A 26,473-nucleotide genomic window follows, 5' to 3' on the forward strand; every position below is an offset into this window, starting at 1 on the left:
TGTTAAGGCCTTGTCTTATTTTCAGGCATCTAGAAAACAGTCAGGCACATTCATTTATTCATCATGAAATGTAGTGTAAATCTCAACCCAAGAGCCAGTTTTATTTTGCTTAACTTTCAATCTTTAAATGAAAGGGAGGGGGAGAAAAGAAGTATTTTTTCCCAGCAGAGCAAATTCCAGAAACAAATATGCTGCATCTGTTTAAACTGGCATAGATGAGCTCCTGCAAGGTAGTGCATTATTTTAGGTTTCAAAACTGATGGCCTTCTGACTCATAGTTCTCCATGTCACAAAAAGGAGACATCATGTGTAGAGAATTTATTTTCCAGGAAAGTATATTAAGGATTTTTTCCTGGGTGGATTAGGCTTGTGAGTTGATAAACTCTATTGAAGCAATTATCTTTCATGCCGAAACCATGCAGGCAGCAGTTTCCCTCATCACAAACCATCACAGAAGTCATTTTTGTTTTATGTGGAAGGCATTTTCATGATACATCCCATTTTTCAAGACTTTACAACTTCTTCCAAAGCTTTCTTATGCAATAATGTGAAGTTAAGAGTTATTTATCCATTTTTTTTTAGTAATTAATGCACAAGAGAAAGTGTTTCTAGGGTTTTATAATGATCAGATAATATCATATTGCTCTATGTTGAAATATAGTTAAAGCCTTGCATTTTAAATTGAAGAACCATATAAAAATACTGAATTCAGATATTTATATGCTGAAGCACACACAGGGGATATTTTACATTTACAAAGGATTTTCTTCCTAAATCCCCTTCCCCTACGATATCCGTTCCCCACATACAAACATGCCTACGTTCTTTTGAAGTGTATGAAGGTGAAATCATAGTAGGTATGACCCTCACTCTATGCCTGTGGGCATGATTTTAAACAGAAGCCTGGAGGGAGCTTACTTCTGTTAAAATGCATTCATGAGACCTTGATTTCTTAAAATTCCCAGCACAAGAACTCAAAAAAGGCAGAGTAGATACATGCACATGTGTGCACAAACATATACTGGAGCTTACTAATATAAATATATAATACATTTGTGCAACTGGCAGACACAGGCAATTAAACAATGTACAACTGGGCAAACAAAACCAAGGTCCAGTCAGCAGATGTAGGTGTGTGTGAGGATATATAACAATATGCACATACTTAGGAAATACAACATCATAAGCTTGAAAAAAAAAGAAAGAAAAGTTTGTTCTCTTTGTTCTATTTCAAAAGGAAGCTTTTTTCATTCTGTTTTCATTACATTCTGGGGAAAAGCAATAGTGATCTAATTGCAAGAAAACATGCATACAACATGAGACTTGGGCATCTGAGTTCTTGAACACCATAGCCAGAGATTTTCTCTAATACCTTTACTTTCAAAGTGTCTTTCCCCAAGGGAACAAAATATTTCTACAGCCTTTATCTGGTAAATCCTCACATGATCATTGTTAGGGAGCCAGGCAGGCTAGGACTTCTGTAGATTCCACCAGTGAAGGGGGACAGACAATGGCTGCTAGGGTGACTTGATTGAAATAATAGAACGATTCAGAGGCACAGCTGGTGAAAGGATATGGGTCTGCGTTTGCCAGAGCTTTCTTCTACCCGACAGAACATATTGCCTAAAGCTGAGAATCCCACAGTGTCCTTGATTACGTATTTTCAAATTATAGTTAACGTTAGAGATTCCTATTAAACATCGGATATGGCAGCAGGCCTGGAAATCATTTAGGAAACCCCAGGTTTTCATGGGAGTAGGAGATTTAAGAAGTAGAGCCTGAAGGGATGGAATATCTAAAATGCAATGGGGGTGTAATGTCTAAACTGTTGTCTACTGGCTCAGTGAGGAGAGTGTCATGCTAGGTGCAATACTGGTTAATGAGAAAGATGCAGAAGGTATTCGCTTGGCGTTTGCTTTCTTTTGTAAGTTTCTTGTGAAAGCCTCTTTCCTACTTTTCAGTTCCCGGAAAAGACAAATTAGGAATAGGAAGATATATACATAGCTATTTTAGAAGCCCAAGGGTACCTTGAAATGAAGCCGCTTATACAGAGGAAGGACGAGATTGTCTCCTGGGAAGGATTCAGTAGGCTCCCTCTTGTCTCACAAGGATTTTTTAAAATGTAGTCTAGTAGGAATAGACTTTTCCCTCATGAATTATTGATACTCTAAAACAGTTTTAATTGTTTTTCCTTTCAGTGCTACATAGAGGAACCTAATAATGACTTTCACGACAATATTAGCATATATTTTAAGCATGCCACAATACCAAGGGAAAGCATCTAATTTTCCTGAAACAATATGCTTCTTTAACTTTGAGAAATATGATTTAAATTAGTAATAAAGATGAGAAGTAATCTAACTTAGATTGTAAAATTGCTTGCTCTGCTGAAATACTCTGTAGGAAAATAAAAACACATTTATGTAAGGTTTACTCATTTGAAAACGTGATTAAACATTGAATATGGGACTTGTCAATATGATAAGATAGATTTCAGTATAGTAGGAAGGTCTTCTCTTGGTCACAGATATGAAAAAATTAAGGAAAATTATTAGCATATGTAAATATTTTAAACACTGAGATGCAATACTTATTAAACTAATACACTTTTCATAATAGGCACACAGGTTTAAAATATTCTAAGTAAACATATTTAATACAGTAGACATCACGCTTTTTGACCTTAGGAAATTTTTACACTCTCAAAAATTATTGAGGGTGGGCAACAGTGGCTCATTGGCAGTGTTCTTGCCTGCTGTGCTGGAGATCAAGGTTCGATTCCCAGAGCCTGCCCATGCAAAAAAAAAAAAAAAAATTATTGAGACCCTCAAAGTATATTTATTTACGTGGATTTTCTTTCTTGAGATCATCTTAGGAATTAAAACCAAGAAAAATTTGAAGTGTGCATTTTATTGAAAATAATAAATGTATTACGTATTAACAAAGATTTTTCCAAACCAGAAAATATTAGTGAGAAGAGTGGTATTGTTTTGCAATTTTGTAAATCTCTTCATCATCTGGCTCTCATGTCTGCTTCTACCTTCAATATATTTTGTATCCTCTGGAAAACTCCATTGTACACTTACAAAAGAATGAGAGTAAAAATGGTAAATAGTATAAATAGTATGCTGGCATTACTATGAAATGAGTTTTGACATGTGGACTCCCAGATTGCACTTTGGGAACTGTTGAAGAAATTAGTCTCAATGGGATGCTGTGGAACTAGATTCAAGAAGTGAAGAAATAGATTCTAACTCTTGATGGGTGGAGCTGCAAAGTCACATTACAAGATTTTAAAATTTAGGCTGAATCTTCTCATGTGAAAAGTGGAAGATGTTAGTTCTGAATATCTCTGAGGTTCTTTTCTATGTTCTCATTTTCCTAAAAAACGGGTTTTTATCATGCTGATGCATACCCATAAATGTATGTTTGCATATACATACATTATGCTTAAGATAAAACAGAAATTACATTAAATACTGCTTAGTTTAATAACGGTCGTCATTTCTGTGTATGAATACTGAACACCAGTGTAGGTACAATTTACTTTATTAGAAAACAAATGGCCAATCTCTACCTGCTAGGACTACCTCTTACGAAGTAACTGTACTCTTCCATGCTTGCTGGCCTGGCTGCTGAGACCATCCGAAACTTGGAGTCCAAACTAGCACCGCTTTTTTTTTCAAAAACTGTCTTAAAAACTTCACGGATTGCCTATAGATGTGATTCATATCTGCTGCATGCCCAAAATTCACACCGAACTCTTTGCAAGACAAACCTCTTTCCACTTTCGACACGGATAGCTACTGTGGGGGAAAAAAATGTCCTTAAGAGTATTGAGTCCTTTTTGTCTTCCTAAGAAACCTAGGATCTAACTTAGAACTTTCCAAAGTTTTTACAAAAAGTCTTACAGCCACATTCTTGATTTCATCTTTACACTAAGGCTATTTCCTATTCTGTGAAATTTTACCAGGAGACTGAAGTTTAAAAAGTTTTTAAGTCCCGGCTTCTCTTTATATCTTCTAAAATCTGCTTGTAAATAGAACAGTTTATTCTTTGGTCATACCTCTCTTTTTATGTGACTCACCATATGTGGTTATACAAAGCTAATGAACACTTTTAGTATTCTGCCCAGAAATCTCCTTAGCCAGTTCTATCTCCCAAGTACATTTCCTGACTCCCAAGTTCCTACACATGGAAGTTTTTCCACATGTTCCTATATGACATAACATGGTTTGCCATTTTTCCAGCCTGCTATAGTAGATTCTTCATTATTTTCCTGCTTCCACTCCAGTTTGCTCACCATTTTTCCAGCATTGCCTGACACTTTCCTCATTGTTTTTTTCAGTCCCAATCCACTGACTGACTCCAAAGTCAGTACCACACATTTTGGGTTGTATTATGGCAACACCCCACTTTCGGGTACCAGCTTTTGTATTCGTTAACTTTCGCTGGGTTGAAAACAAAGTAAAACATGCTTCAGACAATACATATGGTAAATATTTATTATTTTACTTAATTCTGTAATTTGCTTGACAGGTTCTTTTCTGCACCAGCTCTGCTAGTGCTGGATGCTTTTAGATAACTTCATTCACATATTTGGCAGTTGAGCTGGGGTGATGGGGATGAGTTTGCCAGGCGTCTCTCATCATCCACTATTCACACTTATTCAGTGGGTGCAGGGTTCCCAGGAGTAGCAAGAGAGCAAGCCTCAATATGCAAAGTTTGTCAAGCCTCTGCCAATGTCATCCTTGATAATATCCCTTGGGCCAAAGCAAGTCATATGACCAAGGCCCTCTAAAGGATAAAGAGTTTCTGCCCCTTGATGGATGGAGGTGCAAAGACACATTAAAGTGGGAGGGAGGTGAGTACAGGGATGGAAGAATTTCAATAATTTTTGGAATCTACTCTGGAAACTTTATGTTATGTAAGACTTGGGCATAATATTTTTAATGGAAATCTTTATCATTGAGACTCTCTTAAATTTCCTATGCTGTTTATGGGAGAGACAATTTGTTATTATTTCCATAAATTATTTAAGTTTATTGAACAATAACTTTAATAATAATGTAAATTTAGTTACTTCACCTACCATATCTTGAAAAATTTTGAAAGGTTCACTTTCTGACAAAAATTTAATACGAATTTTGATTTTTTTGCTGTGTAAGGCCAATTTAAATGTAATTTTCAAGATCTTTAATTGACTTTAAGACCTTTAGTTAATATCAACTTCCATTAATGAGTGAGTAAACCTTCTAATTAAAGTGGAAATTAAATTAATTATATGCACCATTTCATAATATGCTGATAAGACTGCTATTTTAAAGCTAAAGTTGAAGGTTTTAATTTATCATCTAGCCATATTTGTTCATATTTATGTAACTTATCTCAAAATCATCAGATAAATAAAAAATTTGGTACGGTACAAAGGAGAGAACTGGTCATTCAAAATTGGACTGGGAGTATTCAATATTTTCTTAAAAATAGATGATAAATTTTCTCCATAATCTGACCAGGTAATAGTTTCCTTAGTTCAGCAGAATTCTTTTGCTTGAGATACAGCTAATTTTCAACCATTCTTATGAATTATTTGTTAAGAAACAATGAAAGTTTCTCACTTCTAAAAGAACTAAAGTTACTTTATGATGTTGCTCCCTATTATATTTTAAAATATTGTCACTCTGATTAATAGATAACCAGAATTATAATTATTTCTTGTCTTTAGTTACCTACGACTTATTCCATATCTTGATGTAATGAACAATGCCTTCTCATCAGTCTTTTCAATATTGCCTTTCCCAAATTCATGCACTAAATTCACCATTATAAAACAATTTAGGTATCTTTCTCACCAAAACTTTTCTTGTGGAGTTGTTGCTTGCATCTAGGGAGGGACTAGAAATTAGATTTTATATTTTCTATATTCTAATTACATCAACCTATAGTGAGAGCCACTGTGTTTGTCCAACCATGGTAAAGGAAGAGCTGTCAAACCAAAAACAGAAGCTCAATATGCTCTAGGTCAGTTGTGTACAAGTAGGATGCTATAAATATGAACATGTGTTTCCATAGTCATATGCCTTCAGGATGGCTTGAAATATTTTCATGTTCTTGTACAAAGCCTGGCATAATGTTTCTAAAACAAATTCATTCTTTGAACTATTTTGCCTCTAGTTTTATAATAACCTTTTTAAACATATGGCACATTTAACACACATTTCATTGAATGACTCAAAAGGCTGTAAAATTTTTCAGTGCCCTTGGTTTTCAGAATATGTTCTCACACTCAGGTTAATCATTAACTAGATCCTTTCTATATAATTTTAAATGCAACCCCAATTCCGGTCTCCTCCATTCTCGTACTTTGGGTTACTGTTATAAAATCAACTGTGAAAATTCAGTCTTACCATCCACAAGGAGCTTCTGTTCCACACACTACTGCCCCACTCCCCCACCCCCCACCCAGCACAAATGCACACAAATGGGTCTAAAGTTTCACGCTATAAGCTATAGGAAGGAAATGTCTTTTGGAAGAAATGTCAAATAGATTATATTCTCAGTAAAGAATACCAGCTATGGTTGATCCTTGGGACTCAAGCAGGTATAATCCAGATATATAAGCAGATATATTCCAGAAAAGACCAGGGAACTGAGTAAGGATTTCCAGGACAACTTTGGTCCAAAAGCTCATGACATGTTGAAGCCAACCGCTGACTCAAGTTCTGGTGTACAAGAATTAATTATGCAAGCCTAAATGAAACCCATGAGGGGAATTTAATTGGAATTTTTTAATAGAAATATTGATAGTTTTGTTTTGGTGTTTTTTTTGATAGTATTGTTTTCATTGTTACAAATTGTGATGGTCATTTGATAAAAATCTTTTTCATTCTTCTTCATATATATCTAACCTTTGTTTTCATGAGATAAATTTGTATAAAATGGAATGAAACACTTTGTATGTAAATTGCTCTAACTGACCCTTCAGAATTTAAAAAAGGTACTCCATGAGCAATTTTAATATAGATCATAAAGCAATAAATCTTCAAAGAGTAAACGATGGTAATTGTGTAGAATAATAATGCATTTTGATAGGTTTTCCTGGAAAACCGTTCAGGAAAATAGTCTTATGTTATTCAAACTACTTTTACTAAGTGTCTTAAATTTTCATGGTTCAATGTAGTTATTTGCATAACTATATAACTTACTTCCTAATTTGATGAAACAAATATGAAGGAAGTATAAAATTTTAAAGTAAATAATTTACTTAATTATAAAAAATCCAGAATTAAATAAATAGACAATATGGAAATAATACTTACAAAATCCTTTCTATAAACTGCATGGCATATGTAATTCTATCCTTATAGGTAGTAAGAGATACTCCTTCCTGACAAATCAGGGATATTTGGGGTATCTTAGCAAAAAAGAATATCACTAAAATTAAAGCTACTTTAGTTGAAATAAGTAGGGGCAAATTGGGTAGTTTTAGGTTATACTCCTTGGAAGAGATAACCTGATGGGAGCTTTAAAATTGTTTCTGGCACAATAAAAGTGATAAAAAGTATTCCACCCTGGGTCATAGTCAACTACCAGATGGGAGTAAATTCCTTCACCTTAATATTATGCAGCTCTAACTATTTTGAATATTTTAACAAGGATGCCTTTCAATAATAATCCACAAATCTTATTACACTCATGAAAGGAAAGTAATCTGAAAAGAGAAATACATAAAATTGATACTACTGAGTCAAAAAAAATGTCAGAAAGCAAACTTATTTGGTCAAATTTGTGCCTGGAGTTAGAATCTCACACAGGAAAGTCTGGTCTCACCCCTTCTTACCTGTTTTTCAGGGACTATGTCTAAATTTAAAGCTTTTAAAAATATAAATCCTTTCTAAGACATGGACTATGGTTGAGAGATAGGCCCTGAAAAACAGAAGTTTTCTAATGTCAACCTAAATCACACAGACAACTAAAAGCAGCTACCACCATAAGCGGCGAAGTCATTCTAAAATCCCTGTTTCCTGAAACGAGCTCCAAAAAAAGGAAGAGATGACGTTTTATTATAAAATCTGGAAAATTCTGGTTTTATTTACAAAATTGACTCAAAAGTTATTTATTCAGAACTTTTGATGGTCAAATAATTTCAACTACATGTACAGCTTCTCTGATTATTCTATGAGCCCAGTTGAGAGTTAGATTCCCTTGCATAACTTGATTACAAAAATCTTCACTCACCAATCAGAGTTATTTGTGAGGCTTTCTCTTTTAAAAGTGTATAAATTATTTACTTTATTCAAATGTTGCATTCTCATATTTCTGCATGTTTTTTTAGTACATCTAGCTAGATGAAAATCAACATAATCCAACATTCCTGACATGTCTTCCAGGAGAACATCCATTTTGTCCTGTCATAGGCAGAGTGCTTCCCACCCAAGAATAGCTATATTCTAGTCACTGGAACCCATAAATATGTTAGGTTGCATGGCAAATGGGAATTACGATTGCACATAGAATTAAAGTTGCCAATCAGCTGACCTTCAAATGGGGAGAAATTCTGTACTATGTGGATGGGACCAGTGGAATCACATGGTTTTCTTTTCTTTGGTGGGGGGGTGCATGGTCTGGGAATCGAACCCAGGTCTCTATCATGGAAGGTGAGCATTCTACCACTGAATCACCTGTGTACCCTCATGGGTTCTTATAAATAGAAAAGTGACAGAAATGTCAGAGTCAAAGAGATAGTAGAAGATGCTATACTTCTGACTTTAAAGATGAAGAGAGTGTACATAAGCCAAAGACTGTTGGCTCTCAAATGCTGGAAAAGGCAAGGCAATGGATTCACGGAAGAGACTCCCAAAGAAACACGACCCCAACAATATATTGACTTCAGCATGATGAGACTGTGTATTTTGGACTTCAGATCTCCAAACTGTAAGAAAATAAATCTGTATTAAGCCACTAAGTTTATGGAAATTTGTTACGGGAACAACTGAAATTGAAAATGGATACATCTCCATATTTCTAAGAACCATTAGAATAAAAGCCAAACTCCCAACCATGTCTGTGCTGAAACTTTAATGTACCCCAGAAAAGCCATGCTCTTTTAATCCAATCTTATGGATTCATACCTATTATGAATTGATCTTTTGATTAGGTTGCTTCCCTGGAGATGTGACCCCCATCCATTCAAGGTAGGTATTAATCCTTTCCTGGAGCCCTTTATGAGAGGGCGCCAGAGACATTGAAAGAAGGAAAAGAAAAAAAAATATCCAGAGACATTTTGGTGAGAGCTTAGAGAAACACCCTGGGAGAAACAAGCAAATACCCATGGAAGCTTAATGAGAAAGTTACTGGAATCAGAACCTGAAAGCAAAGCAACCTGGGAGTGAAGCACCAACAGATGCCAGCCATGTACCTTGCCATATGACAGAGGAACCCCAGATTCCATTGGCCTTACTTCAGTGTCAGGGTTTCTTTCTCTGGATGCCTTAATTTGGATATATTCATGGCCTTAGATCTATAAATTTGTAATCTTAGTGAATCCCTTTTGTAAAAGCCGATCCATTTCTGGTATATTTCATACCTGCATTTTGGCAAACAGATACAATGTCCTAAATGCATTACATGAAAAGCCTCTCTTCCCTCTTCCACCTCATCTTTCCACTCTTCACTTATTTTCTTGGCATGAGTCACACTTTCTTTCATTTCTTTGAGCATTCCAAGTTCTTCTACCTGATGGCCTTTCACTTGCCATGACTTTGTCTAGAATGATCTTTTCCCTACTCTGCCAGACTAGCTCTTCCTCATTCTTCAAGTCATGGATTAAATGTCACTTTCACAATAAGGCCTTCTGTGACCATCCTATTAAACTAAATATCACACACACATATCCATTGTTCTTCTTGTATCCTTATTATTCCTATATTACATTTATTGCTATTTGATGTCATCTCACTTATTAGTTTACCTTTATTTCTCACACCCACTTGAATGTTAGTTCCACAAAATGGGAAACCAGCTTGTTCTTTGTTGAATGCCCAGCAACTTAAATGGAGTTGAAAAGCTGTATAATTATTGCAGGAAATAAGCAAAGTGCTTCAGCAATACCAAATATCTTGCAGTTCTCAAAATAGCGTGTACTCATTCTACCTCTGTGCTTTTTGAACATGCTGTTTACTGTCTTTATTCTCCATTCTTGCCTAGACGATTCCAGTTTGTCTTTTAATACTTAAATACATTTTTTTTTTTCTGTGTGAAAATTTTACTAACTGGTGGTTTTCAATCTTGTTTCAGCTATCTATTAGTGGGTAACAAACCACCCCAAACTTAGCGGCTTAAAATAACCCTGGTTTATTATTTCCCAGATATCTTGGTTTTGTTAGGTTGAACTGGGTGGTTCTTCTACTCCATATGGGTCATTCACTCAGGGGCATCCAGCTGTCTGCTGGGCTGGCCTGGCTGGGGCTAAAAGGTCAAAGAAAGCTTTACTCAAATGTCAAATAACATGGTTCTCTTTCATGTGGCCACTCAGCGTGGCAAGCTTGAGTTTACTCATGGCATTGAGGTTTCAAGCTAATTACACTTTTTACAAGGCAGCTGGTTTCCAGATGGAAGGTAAAAGATACCAGTCTCTTAAAAAGCTAGATCCAGAATGGAACTGGAACAGTAATATTTCTGCCACCTTCTACTGGTCAAAGCAAGTAACAAAGTTTGCCCAAGTTAAAAGGGAGGGAAAGACACTTCACATCTTAAAGGTTGGAGTACCAACAAAAGCAGCAATATTTTGAGATTTGCTGAAATAAACCCATCTATGTAAAATGATTTACTCTTTTCTTTGAAGTGCCACAGAATCCTCTTCTCCTCTGATACACCATTTATTACATGCCCCCACAATTTGATTACTTCTCTCTATTCTCCACAGGACTTTGACTACTTTAATGATATAGATTGTGTCTTATGTATCAGTATGTGCTTAGGACCCTATCCCAATATAAAATATTTCATAATATTTGTTGCATGAATGGATGAAAAAATGTACCTTTTAGTCATGACTTTTTAATTTTGTTTTTATGCATTTTATAATTCACTTATAAATCCTATTTGGTTACCTTATATTCTCTGTGATGTATACCTATTACTACACTATAAGAACTATACTATTCCTCTAGACTAGTCCTACCAAATAATTCAGTGACATATGCAACCAATGAAAGATAATTATTGAAGTGCAATATCTGTTGTTAACTTGAGTAGGGGAAGATAAGTCATTTTTAGCTAACATTATCCCCATAAAGTGTTTGTGAAATAAATTTTAAATTTTAAAGTTGTTTCTGAACTTAAAAATTCTAAAAATCACATTATCTAAACATATCCAATTTAAAAATCTATTTATGAAAGAATACTAACTTTATGCTGAAATTGTCCTTTTTATATCTATATATATTATGTATTTCCAGAGCTTAAGACTCTTACACTGTAAAAAAGAAAACCCAGCAACCTGGGTGCACAACTCTTAGAGAGATTGTGGCTGGGTTAACTCTGTACCCCCACCTCACTCTCTCCCCTCATCACTGTTTATGAGCTCTGCTTTTCTAACAAAGGAAAGACAGCCTGAGAGCTTTGGAAGAGCCTAAACTTGGCTTTATCAAGGACAATACTGGCAACTTTCCAGAAACCTGGAGGCCATGGCTCATCTGCAAATCATGTACATATATTTGCATGAATTTTATTTTGATTAGTAGCCTCAACCCATGATGGTACTTAGGATGAATGAAGCATTTTACATATATGAATAAATGAAGAAAATTTAGTATTCTTACTGCTCATGGTTGTGTTATCCTCATTTCTCTAATCCTATCTCTGTTCATCCATCCCCTTCAAGTTATTCCTTCTCCTTAAATAGATGGTGGTATCACGTGCCTTTTTGTAAAATATTGATCCTATGTAGGTGATAGGAAGAAAGTAGCCTTGAGTTTTTTGATCCATTTAACTTACATCTACTATAACCAAAATCATTATAACTTGGTGATTTTTGCGAAAAGTCCTTTATCTTAGGTAGCATAAATTGGCATCATCTGGAGGCTGTCAGCAGAGTAAACAAAGCTTGATAATTGTGCAATTTCATTTTGAAGAGCTTGTCTCTAATATACTCCATAATCTTAAATACAATTTTAAGGACAAATATATAAAAATAGAGGTAAAGGATATTTACTATTTTATTATTAATGACTTATTTCCCTAAACTTGAAATCTCCTTGAATGTGATTGTTTTGTGTGTCTTTGTGAATGCATGTATGTATGTGTGAGTATATGTGTATGTGTGGGTTTGACTTAAGCTGGGAGAAACTGGTGAAGGAAAATAGAAGCACTAGTTACTCAGGATAGGAAACCCTATGCTGGCAGAAGAGAACAAAGGGAGGGAGGCCTTGGCTTGTAGAAGAACCATAGAAAATTCTAGAGAGCAGGAAAGTTGATGAAGTGGAGGTGATTGGTTTAAAGATCGACCATATGGTTCTTTAAATTTTACAACAATCCAGATCCACTTAATTCAGCTAATGACTAAGAAAGAAATGATTTCTCTATATATACATTCAAGGACATCTAGATTTGAGGAAATATTTTTTTCTTCCTTACCTGGCTGCTTCATTTTGTTTTGTTTTCTTTCCTTCCTGATCTTTTATCCATCATTTTATTCTTCTATACTCTGGGATACTCAACTCCTGTCTCGCACTTCAGTGTAGCCAAGTCTTCTACAAACAAAGATATACTAATGCTCATATTAGTTATTGCCATTAGGAGCTAGGTTGTGTATAAAAAAACCTGTTTGAAAGGAATAGAAACCTTATGAAATTATTTTCAGAATATCATTACTATTTTCCATGTACAAGTGATAAGAATGATAACAGAGGTCTAAATATTTAAGAATAAAAATCTACAAATATTATATTGAATTAAATTAATGTGGCAAAGTACTAGAAAATATTGTTAGAAACAATATTTGAGGAATTCCACCAAAAATAAATTAGAAAGTTATATCAGTTAGGGTTTGTTCAGAGAAGCAGAATAGCAAGAAGAGATACAGAATGAGGAATTTATTATAAAGATTAGAACTTACACAATTGTGGAAGTGATGAAAAAGTTCACAGAAAGTCTGTGGTCTTTCTGTCAGATATTGGCCTAAAGTTACTGTAGGTTATCAGGGCCAGATTTGGGAAGAAAATCTGGAGAGAGAGTAAGGACCAACTGGAGCCCATTAGGATGCACTGGAGCCCATAAGTTCCCATAACTAGTACTCACATCTAATTTTCATAATGTCTAATTTGGCATAAATGATGTGGGAAGAAACTGGTCCCCTTAGCCACATAGCTGCTAATGTACTTGTTCCAGGACTTGAAAATGAGGAAGTAGAAATTCCAGTGGGATTTGGAAAAATTGTAGGTCCTAATCATACCACAAACCAAGAAGATGAGCTAGTAGATCAACAACATGAAAAGGCTGCAGCATTATCTAGTGCCTTACACTGACTTTCAGAGCACAGAGTCTGCTGCCTCACTTCCACATTCCAGATCCCATGGAAATTTCTCTTCTGGTCTACTCTAATCTAGAACATCCAGAAAAGGATGGTTCCAAGTTTAACCCAAATTGACACAGCACAAAGACACCATATTCAACCTCTTGTCCATTTGGCATGCATATTTATCTGTCTGAACTGTACCCAACATCCAAAATAAGACAATACTTAAATCATGTTTCTGGCTAATATGATGCAACCTCCTTATGCAATTAATTTCATGTTGAACTTCTCCCTGAAAGAAAACACCAAGTCCCTTTATCCAACGTTAGTGATGCTCATTGTTCTAGCTGAATCCCTCTTGCCTTGTGGCATCCTATAACTTAAATACTAAGTATGGGGAGACGATTTTCCATGTACCTCAAAAGTTTCTGGAGTCTTCAAAGGCCTTAACTAATTTGCCAAGGGTTTTTTGTCAAGGATTTTTGGAAGATAGAAACATCTGCATTCTAGGATGATATAGAATAAAAATGGTAGAGATATTTTCCTCCCCAAGAGCAGATTTACATTCCAAAGTGATAAGGATAATGTTTCTCTCCAGAGGGGAGGATGGTCAGCTTTGCCAATTATCCCTTAATAAGATCTCAAATTCCTAATATTAGAGTTTCCTTCCTTCATAGTCTGCAATGCAGTGGGAAGGCAACATTTAGCACTCATTACATCACCATCTTGGAATTGCAGCCTGAAGAAATGGTTGGCATGACCCTATCACTCTGGTTGTTGCTGTTGCAACAGTAATAAACTGTCTTGTCTCTGACTCAGGCATGTCATTTCTTCTGCCAGCATCTATTACATTGGCTTACCTTTTAGCTTATAAATAGGATAAAATCTCAGGCACTGAACTGCTTCTCATGACACTGAGATACCAAGTTACAATTAAGGCATTTTGTTTTGGTTTAAAAAAGCTGACAGAATGCAATATACCAGAAATGGGTTGGCTTTTACAATGGGGATTTATTAACTTATAATTTACAGTTCTTAGTGGAAATGTCCAACTCAAATCATCAAAAGGATGATACCTGGACCCTGAAGACAAGCTGCAGGTGTCCCAGACACCTCTGACACACTGGGAGGCACATGGCCAGTGTCTGCTGATCCTTTTCTTCTGGGGTTTGAAGTTTTCAGCTTCTAGTTTCAGTGACGTCCACTCTGTTTTTTGTGGGTCCTCTCTTAGCTTCTCTGGGGGGCACATTCTGTGATCTTCTCTTAACATCATCTCTATGTATACCATCCTCTTATAAAGGACTCCAGTAAGAGAATTAAGACCCATCTTGGATGACATGGGTCACATCTCAATTGAAGTAACCTAATCAAAAGTTCCCACCTACAATAGGTCTTCATCCACAGGAATGAATTAAAAGAACATGAGCCTTTCTGGAGTGCACACAGCCTCCAAACCATCACACATCTTGCCCTACATGACATGGAAATAAGAAAGTAGAAGAAGAAAAAAAAATGATTAGTATATACAGGAACATAACCTTGTGAAAAGAATGAAGTATTATTCATCAATATTAAAATCCTCTTTTCTACAACTGATCACATGGTTGTAGCTGGTATTTATGTCTTCCTTCTTCTATTGTCTATTCCACATAACATTTATTCTCAGAAAGCTCTTTCAGCTGGTTTTGATACCTGGTCTGTTGAGGTGAGCTAAGCTATCATTCCTTAAAGGGTTGGGTCATTTGCAGCTTTGCCTTTATTATGTTGTTGTAGTTTTCTATTGACTTTAATCACCAGTGTGGAAATAGTAAGAGGATCTCTGGGGAACTCTTGCATTCCGGACATAATCTTCCGTACCACCATTGTGAAATAGCAACACAATTTTCCCTTGATAGTCAAAATCAATCACCCTGCCCACAGAGTAACTCCCTTCTTGGCCTGTTGATTCATTGGCATGAGGCGTCAACGTGGCTACTAAGGCAGTGTCAACTTTCAGTTTAATGGAGCCATTGTTATGTTCCTGAATTAAACATCCATTCCTTTGGAACAAGACCAGCAGAGCTCACAGTTGTGGGAACAGGAGGAAAACATTTTCAGTGGGGATAATCGTGAAAGGGTTTATTCCCATTTTTATCCCCTTCATTCCTGGAATCATGAATCCTGCTTTTGGAGAAAAGACACCATATAAAAAGCATATACCATATCCTGTATAATATCCTCCCAGCCTCTCAAGGTATTTTTCACCCAGAAAGTGCCATAATGAATCTTCAAAAAGTCCATTCCAATATTTTATCAATGCGTAATGTTGCAAGACAGTTAATTGTATGAGCATGAGCCCATTGTCACATTTTATTCACTGTAAAATGAATGTTTATTTCAGCCTGAACAAAACATTCCTCTTTCTTTGATGAAAGAGAACTCAGACAATCAACTTAATATCAGAATTCTAGCTAATCCGACAGAATCAGTTACCATAGTGGGGGCTCAATTTCAATCCTTGCTGCTAGAAGGTTAGGTACTCAGAATGACTGTGACCAAATTGACCTTGGTAAGTAAAAGTCCATGTCGTTGAGCCCACACATAATCTCCAACATCGTCACCATGCTAAGCTGCATGTCCACTGAGAAAGCACATGAGCAAGATGGGGAAGAGATTGAAAGATATTCATAGAATGTCTTTTCACCCACTGAGTCTTCTTGGTGAGTAAATAAAGCTCCTGGACCTTTTCCTTTACCTTTCTTGTCATCAGTTTTCTACTTATGAACATTAGAAGTTTCTGACCATCTTTCCTTCTAGGCCTAGGCAAAAATGAACAATTGTATTACTTGAAGTTGTGCCTCTGAAAAGTTTCTCTTCACTGCTATTCCTCAAGGTCACCTGACAGAGGGGCTGTAATGCTTAATCAAACACTGTTGGGTGAGTGAACCACGGTGGCTCAGCAGGCAGAGTTTTCGCCTGCCATGCCAGAGACCCAGGTTTGAATCCTGGTGCCTATCCATGCAAAAAAAAAAAAAAACACTGTTGGGTTGTACACTGTATGAAATAGAACCATTAGCAGGAAAGGTTTGAAACTTTTCTTCTTCAGTCTTTGATTATAGGGAAGTACCCATTTGTCCATGGGTACAGAATAAAAGAAAGGAGGCATATGTGCCACTGGTTGTGGAAATTTAATTATGCCTCCAGGCACACTGCATAATGCTTTTCTCACTGAATAATACCTTTTGGAAATTGCTTAAAGTCCTAACACAATTCCAATTTATTATTTATGAAGCTTACACTATATTTTATGGTATAGGTCCATCTCTTATTCAGCCATTTCCTTATTGCTTGTTATTCACTTTATTTCCATTTTTCTCTATAAGCATTGCTCAGAAAATATCCTTGAACATATGTTAAAAAAAAAATAGTGCTTTTATTTCCAGCAGATAGATTTGAAAGAGAGGGTTTGTTGGGTAACACAATGTACTACTTTATGTTTTACTACTCGTCGTCAAAAAATCTTCCAAATATAACAGTAACATTTCACACTTGTGTCAAATTGTAAATACTTTTCTTCTATATTATTCCAGGAATTTTTGTCAGTTTGAGGTAATTTAATTATATTTACCTAACTACTGGTTAGTTCGAGCATTGTGAATTTTATGTATTTCCTGTCTATTTGGATTTACTTTCTATGAATATCTACTCATATTGCTTTGCCAAGTATTTTACTGTCAACATGCCCTTTTCTGGTCAATTTTAAAAATTTTCTGGATATTACAGATATTAATGCTTTGTTATCTATTTACAAATACATTTTGTTCCCATCTAAAACATATATTTGTACACATATCTCATCTGATTAATTTTTTCTAATAAATGTTTGCCCAAATTTCACATTTTAATGGAAACAAAATTATCTATTTCTTTTTTATTGTAGTGCTTCTGATTCCAGTTAAGAATTACTCTGCCTTGAGACTGTACATGTAAGAGCATATATTCTTTTGAAATATTATATCTTTTTAATTTTATTTATATTTATGGTTTTAAAATCAATCTAGAATTATTTGTATATGTAATGTAAGAAATGGGTTTTTTATATAAGATTTCAGATGGGTATTCAGTGTGCCAGAAGTATTTATCAATAATATTATCTTTATACTAAATTTAATACCAGTATAATTAATTAATTAGTTAAGAGTATTACATCTATTTTTGTTTATATGGGGGCAATTCCTAGCCTTATTCTGTTATGATCTATTTATCTGTTCCCTCACCAATAGCTATTATTATTGGTTATGGTGACTTAAAGTGTCTGATTTCATTTCAAAGTTGCCTGGAAAGGCAACTTTCCCTTTGTCAATCTTTATTATGATATATTTCTTAACTATTTCAGATGTTTTATCTTTAACCCACTTCAAATAAACCTATTGGAACTCTAATGGAAATTGCATTGAGTTACATTTTTATTTATAGACATTTTAAGTTTTATGATAGTTCACCTTTCTATCCAGGAACATGGTTTGTCTTTCTATTTGTTCAAAATATGTTTAATATCTTTAATAATTATATTTCATGTCATTCACATCCCATGACTTTCTTTTCTATTTATTCATAGATATTGTTTGTTTTTTGTGCTTTTTTAAACTTAGTCTCATCCCAAGTTCTGATTCTTCTGTTTCCTGGTACCTCAATCTGAAGAAAATTATTTCTATCTTTCATTCCAGCAACAATTATTTTTGGTATAGTGTATGAAAACCTTGGATTCTTTATTCTCAATATTCCTACACTAACTTGTCTTCTTTTTACCTATGTTTCTTCATTTTTTTTCAAAAATGAAAATAAAAACAGTACATACAGTCATAGGGTAATTGTGTATATTCAATGATATTATGCATATAAATAATTTAGAATATGCCTTGCATTTAGCAAGTGTTCAATAAAAGCAAACTGTCATCATTGATTATGACCATCAGTGTAATTTTATTATTTTAATCAAAATTTTTCATATTGCAGCTATTTAACTTTTTACTAATATATTTGTAATATTTCTTAGTTGATTTAAGTTCTTAATTATAAAGACCATATCATATACTTTGTAGTATACCAAATCAAAGATTCCTGTGATTGCCAGCTAATCTTTAAAGAATTATATGTAATTCATTTCGCTAGAAATATTGAAAGTATTAAAGTTTGAATAGAGGTAGAGAAAATAATATTATTTTAGAAGATAAATATTCTAATTGTTTGCTAGTTTACAATCATTCTAGATACATAGCTACATACTATGTACATATACATGTACAGAGAGCGTGTGTGCACAGTTACATAAAACACATTTTATGAGAATAGATAAAAAATTACCATGTAAAATTTCATCCTGATAACTTTTAACTTTCATGGGGCATCCTATTCAGAGATAGAGATTCCTGAGCCTAGAAATTTTAGAGTAAGATTTAGGCAAGGTACGACTTGAACCAGTGCTTGAAGGAATCTGTGATCAAGAAGAAGATACAGGGAGTTCCTTGGAGATAAGAAAATAATGATATGAACAAAAAAATAGGAAGTGGGAATTTTTATAGTTCTAGAAGAATGATATGATAGTCAGGTTCATATGTCAACTTGGTCAGGTGATGATGCCCAGTTGTCTGGCCAATTCAAGCACTGGCCTATCTGGTACTATAAGAATATTTCATGGACTTAAATCATGAGCACATTGCTTGCATCCATGGCTGATTACATCTGCTGTCAGCTAAGGGGAGTGTCTTCTACAATGAGTGACACAATCTAATCGCTTGAGGCTTTTAAGGAGAATTCAGAAGAGAGAATTTTTCCCTTTGCTTCAGCAAACCAGCCTCTCCTGGGGAGTTTGTTGAGGACTTTCATCAAAGCTGCAAGCTTGTGGCCTGCCTCACAGCTTTGTATTCTTGCATTCCCACGGTTGCCTGGGACACTTTTATAAATCTCATATCTACAGAAACCTCCTGTTGGTTCTATTTCTCTGAGAACCCTAATTAGTACAAATGACTTAGCTGAAACAGAAGCTTAGCACTGAAAGAGTCATGATTTATGGTTATATCTAGCATTGCCCTTCATATATAATACGTTCACAGCTGTGTAAGGGAGACTCATAAGTGACACCAGACCTGGTGCACTCTGGCTGCTATGTCTCAGCTGTACGTCTGAATTCTAGAGTCATTCATTCCCAAGGTGGTCAAATATACAGTCAGCATGACAGGCTGGGTTGACACATATCGTGTCTGCTATTGCAGTTAAATTTGCTATGATTCCAGATTGCAGCTGATTTACACAAAAAAACTCAAAAAACCTCCCATCAGTATAAAAGTAAATTCTCAAGATGGGAATGAAATCTGTTAGTTTTTATTTATTCTTCAAGTTTAACTCAGTTCCAAACAATGAAAAATAAAGAAAAAATTGTTTATCCTTTAATATCTTCTTTCTAGATATGCTGCCTTTTTAATTCTCATTCTGAGCACTTTTGTGATAATCACAAGCAGGTAGGACAACTTGTCTCTAATAGAGTGTTCTGTACACTGTGTCCTGCCTATAACATAGAATGCTTCATAATAGCGATCTGTTATGACATAAATAACTGCCTGAAATTTTGGTACATAAGGACTGAATCTGTGAAAGTACAATTAGATTGACTAGGGACATGGAAAAATTAAATAAGAACTGGTTTGAACCTAGCAAACAACCAACATGGGAATGAGCTAGAACTATGTACATAAAATAGGGTCAGAAAGTTCCTCAGTTGGTTCTGCAACCTCAAGTAGGTGGCTATCTGCTGAGTGATCCTGCCAAAATTTTAGTTTTCTCTCAAATTCAGCTTTTTAGATCAAGCTTTGATGCATGGATAAATTTGTCATTGATTTTGGATGTTGGCTGACTTACAAATGAAAATAGATAAATTTGATTAATGAATATAAACTGAAGTGAAAATCTGGGTTGAGATAATTGAATTTTAAGGTTTCTGTCCTATCTATATTTCATGGACATGAAGAACTCATAATCTTAAATATACACTCTTTGATGCAAATGACTTTAAATATCATTAGGGTATGTATTTCAGTACAGCCAACCTCTGCTTATATAATAGATATAAGTATCAGATTCTGCTTTTAAAATGCTGACTATTGTCAATATCTCCTCAGCATCTGAGATACTGATGCTAAGATGAGCAGCCCAAATCAAGGAATGTGAGAGCTGGACATAAAGTTAGAGACTATCTAGACCTCAATTCAAAGATGAGCAAATTGTGATCCTAAGAAATTCAGAGAGTTGCACTATGTGGCACAAGTCATGAGAGGCCAAGGAGGACCTAGAGACCAGCTTTTGAAATCCCAGAAGAGTGATCTGTCTAGACACCAGGTGCCTAGAATATGAAGCCAAAAGTTTGGGAATGGGCCCTTTAGTTGGGGGTCATTTCATTATGAATTCGTGGACAGCTTTCCAATACCAGATCAATGAAAAATATGAGATTACTTTCAAGAGTAACTGATTTTTCTTATTTTCTCCTAATGATCTTCTGTTTCATTAAAAAAAATTTTTTTTTCATTATGTGTTGTGACCAATATGGCTATCCAATATGAAGACTTTCCAGATTTCTGGGTGGGAAATAAAGTCATTTGCACATACTGCCAAACTAGCCAAGTTAATAGATATTTGGCAGCTGATAGGTTTTAATGAAATAAGAAACCGTAAACAAATTCTTCCTCAGATTAATCCAAATTGTTTCTTTCACAGTGTATGCATTTTGCTCTGTTGAGCCCTCTTATCACAACTGGGAAAAATGACTAGCTAGAATGTTCTGTTGTCTTCTGTAGCTTTCATTTGCTCATCATTTGCTCTAAAAATATAGTATAAAAATAATTGAAAATGGTACCAAATTTTTCAAAATAATTTTTATTGTGAAATAAAACATATATATGTATATATATATATATATATATATATATATATATATGTATGTATGTATGTATAAGCAATAAATTTCCAAGTATGTCTTAACAAGTAGTTACAGAACAGATTTTAAAGTTTGCTATGGGCTACAGCTCTACAACTTTTCATTTTTTTCTTCTGGCTGCTCTAAGACACTGGAAACCAAAAGAAATATCAATATAATGATTCAGCAGTCATGCTCATTTGTTAAATCCTATCTTCTCTGTTAGGTTTCAAACTATTTCTTACAAATTGCATGATAGTGAATAATCATTTACAAACTTCCTCATGCACCTGTATAAGTTTATCTCTAAACTACAGTCTTAAAATAAAATTGTTGGGTTTAAAAGTTAAGAGTATTTTAAATTTTAATTATGGTCAAAAGTTCTATAAAGAATTTTACCAAGTTATAGTCTCTGCAACAATGCACGAAACTACCTGCTACCCATCCCATGCTCACATACCAACATTAATACAGTACATTTTATCTCATGTACCTGATTTCCTTTATATCTTTTGCCCATTTTTTAAATTTATACTGTGTAGTCATTCAATAACATAATAGAAAGCCATTATTAGAATCGATCCTAATACGGGAAATTCTCCAATATGCATTGTTAAAAAAAGATGCCAAATAGTGTGCATAATATACTAACATTAATTTTCTTAGAAAGATGTATCTGCAAGTGTTGGTGTTTGCAGAGGAACTCTGTGGAATGATACTCACACTGGGGTTACCTCTGAGAAGACGAATGATAGACTTGGAGGCAAGGAGTGGAGGAAAACTTTCTTTCTACAATATGCCATTTGATAACTTTTTATTTCTTTTGATGATTGCCATTGTATGTTTACTAATTTAAATAAATAAATAATTATATCAGCAAACCAAAAAAAAAAAAAATAGCGAATTGAGTGGAAATGGTGAGGAGCAAAAGGTGAAATTGAAGAGCTGTCGGTGAATCTTTCTCCAAACAACTGGTGGGGTTGGAAACAGAATGCTAGCTGTAACTGTCAATGAACAGCCAGAGGGTGATGTGATCAGGGCCCCCCCGTACTGGCATCCATGCCCTTGGATGACCAGTAATTCCAGTTTCTTCTGGTAGATGTTCCCTTTACTTTACAGGAACCCTGAGGCTCATACGGAGCACAAAGTTTTTGGACAGCCCACAGGGTAGGGAGTCTCTCCTCGGGGGCAAAACACAAAACAAACGACAGCGATAACAACAACAATAACAAAAACCTAACACAGTTGCAATCATTTTTGTTGCTGTAAATTCCTATAAATCATGTTGCACTCTGGATTATATTTTTCCATGAGAAATGGATTACTACTGAAATGTGAATTATTTATTTATAATATTATATTTTATAATAATCAAAATAAATCACGCTTCAAAGACTTTTAAGCATCTATGAAAAGTGAAATCACTTAAATTCCCCCATCTTACAGAGAAATCAAAGGCTAATATTTTGCTTTTCCATGCATATATTTACATTACATATTTTGCAAGCTTCATATGCTTTTAAAATTTTACATGTACATATTAATTATAGATAAGTACATATTTTATTTATATAATATACAAATTATATTTTACTTTATAAATATATATTTATAGTTATATCTGTATATATATATGCAGATATTATATTTACTATATATTTTTTTAAGTACTTAGGATAGTGCTTTTTTAAAAGCATTTACAATTCTATTCAATCAGATACAACCACTTATCTCAGGAAATGCCTTTCAGTGGAGTGAAATTTGTGTTAAGGTCAAAAGATAACGTGAGATAAACTTTGTTTTGCTATGGTAAATTTTCATTTTTGCACACAGCTAATTTATCTTTATTAGGAAAATATTTAGGATTATCTTAGTCTCTGTAAGGGTGATTATTGAGGAATTTCTTTGTTTTGCACAGTTTTTGTCAGATTTTGATATTAAGGTTATACTAGTCTTATAAAACTAATTTGAAAGTCTCTATATTTTTGTAAGCTCTAAATTTATAGAGTATTTGAACCTTCTTAAATATCCAAAAGTTTAAATATAATATTTGCTACCAAAATCTCAGCCAAGAATCTTTAATGGAGATGTATATTTGACAAATTTTTTAAATGACTTCCATGATTATTGTTATAGTTAATTTTTTTGAACACTTCTTATTTTCACTTACATAATACGTACTAATCCATAATGTACCTAATACAAGGAAACTGTCAAATTTATGTTTGACTCTCTTTCTCAGTTTTCACATATGCTATTCACATTACAAAATTTGGGCAAGGGGAAGCTGCTATTACTTTTCTTTGTTACTTGATTACAACTGTACATTTAACTGACTTTTATTTTACGAGGATCAACTTTTGGACTTATTTATTTACAATTAAAAATTTCCTTAGATTTAGAGTTCTTCTCCTTCTTTTCTTATTCTACTATTATCTTTATTATTCACTTTCTCCAAAATATTGATTTTCTAAATTTGTGAGTTGAATGTTTGACTTATTTTCCATCTTTTATTTTTAAATCAAACACTTTTAGGTCTAAATTGTATTCTTGATCACTAATCAACATTATTTCCTAAAGCTGAGACACACTGTGTGTTGGGGACTGATTCAAGTTCACCACAAAAGCCAAATTCAAGTCTTAATCTGCGTCCCTATAGATGTGGACCCATTTGTTAATATGGCCTCTGCACATGTGTTACTAGTTAAGGTGAGCTCATTTGTGAATAGGATCTTTAAGGATCCCATTTCAATGAAGCCAAATTGAATCAGGGTGTGCCTTCATCCATAGGTCCTTATAAAGAGAAGAAAAATAGACAGAGATGCAGATGACTGAGCAGGAGAAGCAGAAGCCAGAAGTAGGAGAAGCTAGAAGAAATCACATGTGACAGAGGTAGAGATGCAAGTAAAGGAACCCCAATGATTGCACAAGCCAGCACCAGAATGCTAGAGACCCCAGGGAAAAGCATAACTTGTTGATATTGTGATACCGGAATTCTAGCCACCAAAATAATAATCAACAAATTCGGTTGTTAAACCAATCTATTACATGATATTTGTTCTAAAAGCCCCGGCAAACTAGTGCTTCTAAAATGATTTACAATTTAAAAGTTATGCTTGAAACCAAATGAAATGCACCATTTATGTTGATTATAGAAAAATCTCTAAATTGTCATCAAATATAGATTATAGAATATAACAGTAATTTATAATGAATTTAATTTGACCTTTATAAAATGAATATATGAATGATAAATAATATGTCAATCATTATCTAAATAATAAGCCAATATATTTATGCTTTAAGTTGAAATAATTTTTTCACTAAAAATATCTCCAGGGAATCTGAATATTAAAATACTTTACTAAGAAATCTTTTTCACCCTATTTCAGAGAGAATTCTTTTCAGTATAATCATATTCCCCTTCTCATTATTTTACTTATTTTTGTACCCTATACATGCTTCTTAATGTATAGTATAAGCTCAGTTTTGAAAATAACAATAAATGATACAAAGGGTACTTGAGAAACTGTAATTGAATGTATTCATCACTAAAGTTATATTTGTGGAAATATAGCTATGAACATTTCAGAAAAGCTATTAACTATTGACTCAATATAAGCCTGGTGCTCACAACCATGGTATGAAATGCTGTGATTATTTGTTGGGGGTAATCTGCAAAGTCCACTCAGATATTTCATAAGCAAATAAAAAATGAGGCAAGAACTTAAATATACAATTTTATTTGGTAATAAAAAAATAATCAGATTAACCAAAAGGGTTATTCATGCAGATTGATTTACACTGTTGCTGTTTATGTACTTTTTGTATCTACTCTCCTAATTGTAGGCTCCTGAAAGAGTAGGCCATTTTGTAAACAGCATGAGGTCCTTTGCTGTGTCCAGCCATTGTCAGAATATATTTTGAAGTAATTGTTTTGTCTTCTGAGTATGAGATAGTGAGAAAAATGTAATATAAAATGACAAATTTTTAAAGCAAAAGCTTTGCTTTTCTACCTTGAATTCCCTTAACTTTTTCCTTCCTTCCAACAAACATTGGTTCTTGCTAACTGATGCTGGCAATTTGAAGAAACAACCCATTTGTAGACAAAGAATCACTGTTATATCATATCCTATTGCTGGGATTATGAAATATGTGCTACTGTTGCATTTAATATGAAATGGCTGATACATAAACATTAATATTCTTTTCTGATATTTTTCTGTTGTTAGTCCTCAGAAACTAAAATTCCTCAAGGAATTTCTTTGAAGAATGTTTACACTAATTCTCTTGACCTGGGCACTTTTGCCAAAATGCGTGTAATAGACAAGCAATCATTAAATGTCAAAGATGTTGTTTCAATTTCTATTCAGTAGAATTTTTAAATCACATATCAAACTTTAAAAGTGAAACAAGACATTTATTTGAATCAGCAGGGAGTGCCATTTATTCCTAATATCCTTGTTAAGCAATTAATCTAAAATAATGCAACATGTAATTCTGTAATGCCATAGATTTAACAAGAGATGTCCAAAACCTGCAATACAGTTGATAATTTACTTCCAGTCATACTTCCTTTTCTATGGCCATTAATTTTGTTTTTTCACTCATATATGTGAAAGCTGAAAAGTTTGCTAATGCAATAGATAATTTAAAAAAAGAGAAAATGGAAATACACAGTACACTAAAGAAATGGAAAAGAATTGTTTGTTCACACATAGTTATTCAGTTACACGTAGTATATATAAAACCATTATATAGCCTTCTTGTTGCATGTCCCTTATGTGGCATGAAGTTAGGATGCAGGCTTTGACTGCTTTAAGTCACATGCACACACAAAAGGCAACTGTACATTAACAATTTATCAATAGATTATAGATACTGAAGCCCATTTCTTTATTAAAATAAAATTTGTAGTAAAATAACTGGAACTTTCTAAAACATTTGTGGATTGTTGTTTTTCTAACTAACATTAAGTGAATTTTAGAAAAGTTTGGGATCCACAAACTGGA

At 34.1% G+C, this 26,473-nt stretch overlaps 1 long non-coding RNA gene across 1 annotated transcript; it reads right to left on the reverse strand.

Annotated features, from left to right (window-relative positions):
• Positions 1–11,855: 11,855 nt before the first annotated feature.
• On the reverse strand, positions 11,856–13,206 carry LOC143647986 (uncharacterized). Its single transcript, XR_013158299.1, has 3 exons — positions 13,118–13,206; positions 12,637–12,752; positions 11,856–11,942 (listed from the first exon to the last, which is right to left on the reverse strand). It is a non-coding gene; the product is annotated as an uncharacterized LOC143647986 (long non-coding RNA).
• Positions 13,207–26,473: the final 13,267 nt, after the last annotated feature.

This window comes from Tamandua tetradactyla, chromosome 10 (genome assembly GCF_023851605.1).
Source record: "Tamandua tetradactyla isolate mTamTet1 chromosome 10, mTamTet1.pri, whole genome shotgun sequence".
In the NCBI taxonomy this organism is placed as follows: Eukaryota; Metazoa; Chordata; class Mammalia; order Pilosa; family Myrmecophagidae; genus Tamandua; species Tamandua tetradactyla.